Source organism: Bidens hawaiensis, unplaced genomic scaffold (assembly GCF_021521415.1).
Source record: "Bidens hawaiensis isolate Kalapana, Puna unplaced genomic scaffold, B.hawaiensis_p1.1 tig00032119_1, whole genome shotgun sequence".
Classification (NCBI taxonomy): domain Eukaryota; kingdom Viridiplantae; phylum Streptophyta; class Magnoliopsida; order Asterales; family Asteraceae; genus Bidens; species Bidens hawaiensis.
In genome coordinates this window covers 3991-13117 of record NW_027495455.1, presented here as the reverse complement: position 1 = coordinate 13117, position 9127 = coordinate 3991, and the positions used below count along the sequence as shown (strand labels likewise).

General features: G+C 34.9%; 1 pseudogene across 1 annotated transcript; it reads left to right on the top strand.

Moving 5' to 3' along the window:
* Positions 1 to 3374: 3374 nt before the first annotated feature.
* LOC143583090 (mitogen-activated protein kinase kinase kinase 5-like) lies at positions 3375 to 6916 on the top strand (annotated as a pseudogene). The gene is made up of 10 exons (XR_013144093.1): positions 3375 to 3783; positions 4061 to 4523; positions 4620 to 4707; positions 4843 to 4905; positions 5405 to 5568; positions 5656 to 5731; positions 5828 to 5887; positions 5972 to 6097; positions 6179 to 6441; positions 6516 to 6916. The product of XR_013144093.1 is annotated as a mitogen-activated protein kinase kinase kinase 5-like (transcript).
* The last annotated feature ends 2211 nt before the right edge of the window (positions 6917 to 9127 follow it).

Here is a 9127-nt window from a genome sequence, read left to right as displayed (position 1 = left end):
TCTACAAAACTTCAAGTATTTATTATTTCAATTACAAACTACAATTCACTATATGGACTTGTGTATTACTTGATTACTTGCTCGAATTTACTTGCACGTGGTAGCCTCAATAAGTATGATCATACGCCTCCCTTTGCACTCAGGTCCATTTGTATCGAGTGGAAAAGGGCCTCATTATCTGAGTACGTTGGTTGTTACCAACTGGAAAGGACCTTACTTGTGCGATTACCGAGTACGTTGGTTGGTACCAACTGGAAAGGACTTACTTGCTCGTTTATCACTTGTCCATGAATTGTATAATTTTTATGTAATATATCAAACTGTGGGAATCTAACTAGCTATGTTCATAGCTGACTTTATTTTATACATATGTTACAGGTGTAAAGATACGAGGATAAAAGTTAGAAGACACATAGCATGCCTATAGGATATTCAAAGAACAACTTATCATTTGTTTATTTATTTGTTACAACTTGTATTATTTGATAAACTTGTGTTACATGAAGATTTAAATGAAATAATGTTATTATGGTCACATAATAGTGTCACATGTGTTTGAGCAATCTGTACGTCACACTCAGGCGCTTCCGCTTTAGCCGGGGTGTTACACATTATACCATTAGTGTTCTTGTAACATTGTCAGACGTATGGGAGGAGGTTTGATCCATTATCCAGCAGGTTACATTGTCAATTGTAATTTGTATGCCCCTCTTTATTGCTTATTCCTGTGCCAATGTCAAATTTATATTATATATGTGTCCACATCGTTCAAAGGTGGCTTGGTTCAGAACAGTAAACCGTAAGAACTTTTGGTATAGTGCTCTAGCATGCACCGACAATGCTTGGTTCAGGATGATACGCTTTGGCAACGTTTGGTCTAGAATTGATATGCGCTAGCAATTTTGAACAATATGCTAGTAGAGATATTTGGGGTTAGCCTAAAAGAATAACTTTTTAAACATAAGGGAAAAATGAAATTATGATTATCTTGGTTATAGTGTAAGTATGAAAACGTTCATTCCCACATATACACTACTCAACTCCTGAGTACAAAATCGAGACCTTTTCTTATTCAATTCCATGATGGACCTATGGGTTTACACTCATGTCAATTATTCTCAGTTTTACACCCAAACTAGAAGTTAAAATAGTATATTATTAGTATGTTTAAAAATTAAAATAATATATACGTGCTTTAATATTGCCGTACACACAACGATCCAATCTTACCGTCACCTTGTGACAGGCGATGACGGCAGTCGGCTTTGATGCTCTTTACAACTCAAGTCACAACAACTTCTAGCCCCATTCACATATTGATGACATAAATGATGACAACTACCCTTCACACATAAGGTATTCAAACCCCATACTTTTGTATTTCTTAGATCACACCCCTTTAAAATTTAACTGCCCACTTAACCCCCCTATAATTTCTACAAGTTGTTAAAGCTGACCCCGAACAAATCTTTGATCATGGATAGGCCTGTAAACGAACCAAATCAGACAACGTCTTGTTCACATTCATCTGTTATGCTTTTATCAGAGAAACGAATGGTTCATGAACAACTAACTTATTTGTGAACGGTTGACAAACACAAATTAACATAAACAATGTTGTATTTGATTTTGCTAATTAAGAACGGTCAGTGTCAAAAAATTGGTCCTGGCTATCAAATTTGTGTTGATGTGTTTTTTAGCATTCACATTCATATGTTAATTTGCATAAAAGTTAATCACATAGTACTCATATATTTTTATATTATATACTTTTGCTTAAACAAACATTAGCGAACATAAACGGACATTCACGAACACCTTATCGAAAGTTCACAAACACAGTTATATGAATATGGCCTTTGTTTGTGTTCATTCATTTAGCTAATTGAACAAAATTACTTATTCACGTTCGTTCACAACCCTAATCAAAGATATAGAAAGACAGGTCCACAATTCATCATGACACATGAGCAAACTATTCAAAAGGAAAATAAGGTGAACCACATATAACCAAGACTTTTCAATCTCAATAGTTAGCAAGACCCACTAAAACATCTTTTTTTTTCTTCTTTTCAATCAACCATACAAATAGCTTTACAAGTCAAGTTACATCTCAAAATCAAACAATAAAACTTTGACTTTGTTCCAAGTTAATGATCCCATAACCACTACACCAACTGTTTTTCATTTCTGTAACCATTTCAAATTAAAAGTGCAAAAAATAATCAACGCTTACCACGTACTTGATACTAAAGTAAAATTTTCTAACGACTTGATATGTCAAACAAGAATTATCCTTTCAACCTTTTCATTTATTAATTGAAATTGTTATTACTTTCAAACTGCAAAAATCTATACTTCGGAAAAGATGATCCTCTTTAGACCAGCCAAATTACTTGATCAAGAAATTATAGATCATTAGCTTATCACCGGTAGCTTAATCTTATAAAAGCATATATATTCATAGTATTAATACAACAAACTCATAAAATTTTAAACTAAGCTTATCAAAAGTTAATTTTCAATAATTTGACGAGTCTCATGTTTACACTAAAATTTAATCAATACAAGGATGTAAATGAGTTGAGCTAAACTAGACTAATCTGTATCTTGGTTCGTTTGACTTAAGAGAGCTCGATCTCTAGCTTAGCTCGTCTCAAGCTTTATTTGTAAGCCTTGAGTTTGGCACGTGAGTAATGCTACGAACTTTAACTTGGCTCATTCTCAAGCTTATTTATTGTTATAGTACTTTTGAATCGATTCAAACCTCAAATTCATACTAGAACCATGATGAGCCAATAAAATACTATGTGATTTGCCACATTATTTGATAAGGTGTGAAGCCGAGTTCAAAGTTGTTTATTTAACGAACCTCAATTTAAGATTGATCTCAACTCAACTTCGTTTAAGCAGCTTGAATCAAGTTCGCTTTTTTTGGCCCGATGCATTTCTAACAAGTCAAACTCGAGTTTGTCATGACACGAACAGTTAGACTCACCTTCTAAAAATCACAACAAGAGTACTTTTGTAAATCTAGGGGGACTTGAAGGGTGTTTTGATGAAATACAAAAAGTTAACTTGAATCCAAATAAGAATTAAAATACCTTTTGCCCCTTTTGGTTGGTGATGGTGATGGTGATGGTGATGGTGATGGTGATGATTGAAAATTCAATGGAAGATATTTTCTTCCATACAAATTACAAATTAATATACGACTGAGTATGCATTGCACATAACACATGAGCATTGACTTTTGACTAATTTACACACACCGGAACCATTACGATCATGGTAATAATATTATGATCGTCGTGTTCCTTACTTCATGACACCGCCATGGAGTATGAAACCGACCGCTTATATGTTTACAAATATTTATTTATACTTGATCTTCAAAACTTTTTTTTCCTCTCATCATTTCTCATAATTAAACATGAGTAAATTCTTTAGTAAACGGGGGTTTCAAGTTTCTATATCCAACAACTCAACTTCATCTTCACCGTGTGGGAATCCGATGAACGGAGGTTTCTTTTCGCCGCAGCCGAAGAAGAAGAAGAAGCAGCTCACCAGGCAGCGTAAGTTCCGGCGGGTGTCGGCGGAATTTCACGTCCCGGAGGAAGACGACGGTGACATTTCGAAATCAAAATCTTTACCGGATTCTCTGAATTTCGATATAAAGTCGCCGCACCGATCGCCGCAGCACTGGTCCTTCTCTGCCGTGCCACAACCGTTGCCGCTTCCGAATGACGAATTGCGGTTTCCGGCTGAAGTATTAAATGGCCGGTAAGGAAAACTGGATTTTAATAATTCAAATTATTACCTATTGGTCAATAATAACTAATATTATGAATTTAACCACGTGCAGTCTTAACTTTCATTTTTGTTGCCAAGGGCAATCGTAATATCTTAGTAAATAAATATACAATTATTTTATTGGGATCGGTGAACGTGAAAGTTAGGACTGCTAGTAGTTAAACTGATTTATATTATTTGGCCAGTTTGTCATAATTTGCACGGCAATGTACATTAATGACTAAACATACAAAATTTGTGTAACCAGTTGTAGATCTGATATAACCGGGATGAACACGAAGAATTGTGGCGCGCCGGTATCATCAAAACCTTCAACTTACCATCGCCGGAAAGGTTATCCTCAAGACATGAATGGTGAAAAGGTTCATAATGATATTAGTGTGGATGTTCCAGCTAGAAGTGCCCCAGCAACCGCCTTCACTAGCCCCATACTTAGCTCGAAACGATTCAGTACAGTCGATATATTTGATACTGCAATTGCAGGCATTCAAGACTTTCATTTATCACCACCATTGCAGAGTCCTTATTTAAATAGCAGAGCTGATAGCAGCATCAATAAGGTTCATCCCCTTCCGTTACCGCCTTCAAAACCGATCTCCAGACATACGAGTTTGGATAAAACAGAGGGGCAGTCTGTCAAGGGTCAATGGCTGAAAGGGAAGCTTTTGGGACGCGGGTACTTATGGGACCGTATACGAAGCAATCAATCGGTATATCATATATTCATCATACACCATGAGCTAAATTTGAATTTATTTTTGGTTATTTGGTACAATGAGTTTAATTTTTTATATGTTTTGTTGTAGTGAAACTGGGAGTTTGTGTGCTATGAAAGAAGTAGATATTATTCCAGATGACCCGAAATCATCTGAGTGTATAAGGCAGTTGGAGCAGGTTATTCTTTTGAATCTTTAAAAGTGTTTATAATTTTGTTTGTTCATTGCCATATTTTCCATTAACTTGAAGGTGCGGATTATTGTAGTATGAAAAGATATTAATTTTTTTTTTCAAACATTTAATCTGTTTTAGGAAATAAGAGTTCTTCAAACTTTAGAGCATCCAAACATAGTGCAGTATTTGGGTTCTGAAGTGGTGAGTATCTTCAGGCTTGTTTTATGTTGTTTTCTTCCAAATTCCAATATCATCATCATCATCGTACTCAGTATATCCCACCAATAGCAAAGCTATGGTAGGGTCTGAGGAGGGTAAGATGTAGACAGCCTTACCTCTACCCCATGGGGATAGAGAGGCTGCTTCCAGTGAGACCCCCGGCTCGATATTAGTTTTGCATCAAGCCTTGGACATATTACATAAGGCACATAGCACTCAATCATCGGGACGCCGGCTGATTGGTGCATGTACCCTTGTCTTTCGGCTATCAACGCCACCACATGATGCCTGATTAACCTTCCATCACTTTTAACGTTATTTTCACAAAATTAGTAAAATAACGTCAAAATTAGTGCAATTTTACTTTTGCCCACCCGAGGGTTCACACATATATACATTATATGCGCGCACCGCAAGCAGGGCACTTCCAAATTCCAATATATTTAAAATATTTATTTACAGAATTCTGCCTTCTTTGCAGGTTGAGAACCGATTTTTCATATATTTAGAATACGTTCACCCTGGGCCCGTAAATAAATATGTCCGAGAACACTGTGGAGCGATGACTGAATCTGTCATTCGAAATTTTACACGCCACATTCTCTCGGGATTGGCTTACTTGCACAGCAAGAATACAGTTCACAGGTATCATTATTTTATGCTAAAACAGATAAGCTAAACTTATGTACACTTAAATTTTGATGATTTTATGTGTGTGCTAAATTTACATAGGGACATCAAAGGGGCAAACTTGCTTGTTAATTCATCTGGTGTTGTCAAGCTTGCAGACTTTGGCTTGGCAAAACATGTGAGCTGAAAAATAGTGAATATTAATTTATAGTTCCTTAATTACCTCTAATAATTTTTATTTTTAGTATTTTGAAAAACTTTTTTTTTTCTGTAGCTTTCTGCACATGTGACTGATCTTTCTTTAAAGGGTAGTCCACATTGGATGGCTCCAGAGGTATTTCATTACAAATTTAAGCATCATGTTTAGAAATTAAAATCATTAAAATCGTAACTTAATTAGCATATTTTTTTGTTTCAGGTTTTCCAAGCTGCAATGCGAAAAGATATGAATCCCGAACATACATATACCATGGATATATGGAGCTTGGGGTGTACGGTGATTGAGATGGTGACCGGTAAACCTCCATGGAGCGAGTTCGACGGGGTAATTTACTTATTTGTCATTTGAAATATAAGAAAATGAAAGTGAATGTTTAATTAATTATTCCATTGCATGTTTCTTTAGGTGCAAGCAATGTTTAATGTATTGAAGAGGTCCCCAACTATACCCGAAACGTTATCACCAGAAGGGAAGGATTTTCTCAATTGGTGTTTGCAAAGAAATCCAGAAAAACGAGCATCAGCCGCTATGTTACTTGAACATCCGTTTGTTCGTCTTTCATTTGACCAACATGTTTCACTTTGTAAGCAAATGCCATACAATCCAAAAGATGTGATGCAACACTCACCATGCAAATGGGCTAAACATGGAAGACTGCAGTTTCACTTGTAAGTAAAAAAAAAAAAGATCAAAACTCTTTTAACCCTGTAATCATGCAACTGAAATTCTTAATTTTGTGCAGTGGGGCACATAAAAGTACGAATTCCGAGACAAAAAGGGACCCTTCACCAGCTGCTACCCGTCATTCTCCCGTGTCTTCCCCTGAAGTTGTTCCAAGTGAGTTCAACTTTTGTACACAAAAGATTGGTGTCCCGGCGCGTCTTCCTGTTAAAGGTGAGGGCAGGAGAACATATTCTCTTCCAGCGACCCCGAGCAGGGAGAATGAGCGGTCGTAAATTAACAAAGTAGGATTTAGGTTAGTAAGGATTGAGTAGATATTGAATGGGTTGTGTTTAGAAATTCATAAAAGATGTAGGTGTATCTTGCACAAGGAGAATGTTGTATGTGCTTAATATATGAAGAGCACCTTTAGTGTATATATTGTGATCCTTGACATTTCATTTGATATTAAATCAAATAATGTACCAAATAGAGATTTGTTTTACCAAACTTACTGATTTGTTGTATATGAACTTGGTTAGTTATGATTTACAGGTTATGAATTTGTGTATACAAAAATGTGTCATATTCATTTCATAACTTATTTTAAATGATCAGATTGAACATTTCATTATTTTTAGATTATTATAGATGAGGTTGATGGAAGACTTTTTAACTTCATTGCTCCTCTTGTATCTAGGGGTGCAAACAAGCCGAGCCCAAGCTCGACGAGGCTCGAGCTCGGCTCGTTTAACTTATATAGAGCTCGAGCTCGAGCTTGGCTCGTCTCGAGGTCTATTTTCAAACATCGAATTTGGATCGTGAGTAAAATTTCAAGCTCGAGCTCGACTCGGGCTCGGCCCGTTTACTATTTATTAATTATGTTTTATATAACTATAAGTATTTTTATATACTTTTTTCAATTACAAATTTATGTATAAAATAATATATATTATTTAGTTATTTTTATTTATTTTTTCAAAACATTATATATATTAATTAATAATTATTAAATATGTAATTTAAAAAATTATATAAATGACAGGCACGTTTAGGCTCACGAGCCGGCTCGAGCTCGATAAGTGAAGCTCGGGCTCAAACTCGTTTATTAAATGAGTTTGCTTTTAGGCACGAGCTCGGGATCAGACTCGATTAAGCTCATCACGAGCGAGCTTTTTAATGAGCCGATCTTGAGTAGCTCGCGAGCAGCTCGCCTTGTTTGCACCCCTACTTGTATCTAATTTATCTGTACTATATTATAAAGCATCTAGCATAGGCATGTTAAAAACTTTTTTTTAAGAATTTTATATATATAATAAATAGATAGGCATCTCACAGCTAATGTAAAAATGGTAAGGGCAAAAAAAAAACAACAAATAATAATAATATAATAATAATTAAATCCCACTAAACTTTATAATAAAACCTCACTACACTTGATTAATGATTGCACTTAATTAGATGAGCAAGTTAAAATGAGCACACTTAACTCACACATTAACACACCAATGAACTCGATCATCCAATCAACTCAGACATTAATACAACAACAAATTCACCATCATGGTCGTTGGCAGTTTTATTCTGATCAAATTCATTACATTTAAAGTGCCTAATCTATGGAGTTAAGGTCTCTACTATATTATATAGAGAGATACTATACATAAAGAATAGACAAAACTGTTATTTTGTCATTTGATGAGAAGCCACTAAAATTAATGTGGGTTACAGCCAGCGAGCGTCATTAAATCTTTATGCGATGATTGAGCATGTCACCTAATGGTTGATCAATGTCGAAAGGTAAATCAAAAACATTTATAAAATACATTTATTAGCAAGGGCAAGTAAGGTGTCGAATCCATATGGAAGCAATGGAAAGTGCTAATCAAGTTCAAAATATAATAACTAACTAGCATAAGTGATCGCGCATTGCTGCGGGTTTGCGCAAATTATCCCCTGGTATTGGTTTGTAGTGTTTAGTGTGGTGTGTACTGTGTAATGGGTTATCAATGCGATCGCGCTGTTGCATGTGCATATGGTTGTTGGATGTCTTTTGTGCATGGGCGTGCACTAAAATATTGGCGAAGGCGAATATATTGAATGCATCGTGTTTTGTGAAATATTTGCTATACTATTAAAACAACATGATTATTCCACATGGTATCATTCTAGAGCCTTCACATAGGATTTCACGTAGATGTCAAGTGAGCAATTTCCTATTTTATCAAGCCAATCAATTATGTTATGTTTGGAAATCCCAATAAATAAGTTATAGAAATATTCTAGATGAATGAATATATATACAATTTCATTAAATATCATATCAGTATGCTATAAGTTAACCTTTGAAATTGTTTAAATATAACGATCTTAACATTTCTTCTAATCACGTGGGTCACTATCCAATGTTATATTTAAAGAGGTTTTTAGATATTTATGAATTGTAAAATTTTGTGTATCATTATTTATACCTAATACATAAGGTATGTTATTATGCATATTATTAAATTTAACTTTTTGTTGTATTTCTTTAACCACCCGTGTATCACACGGGCTATATCCTTATTTGTTAATAAAGTAGGCTTATGTGTTTTGTGATTGATAATCAACATAAAGGATTGAATGTGTGTTAATTGGTGAGTAGTTAAAGTTGAAATTTAATTAGGAGATGAAAAAAATGCTCAAAGTCACAAA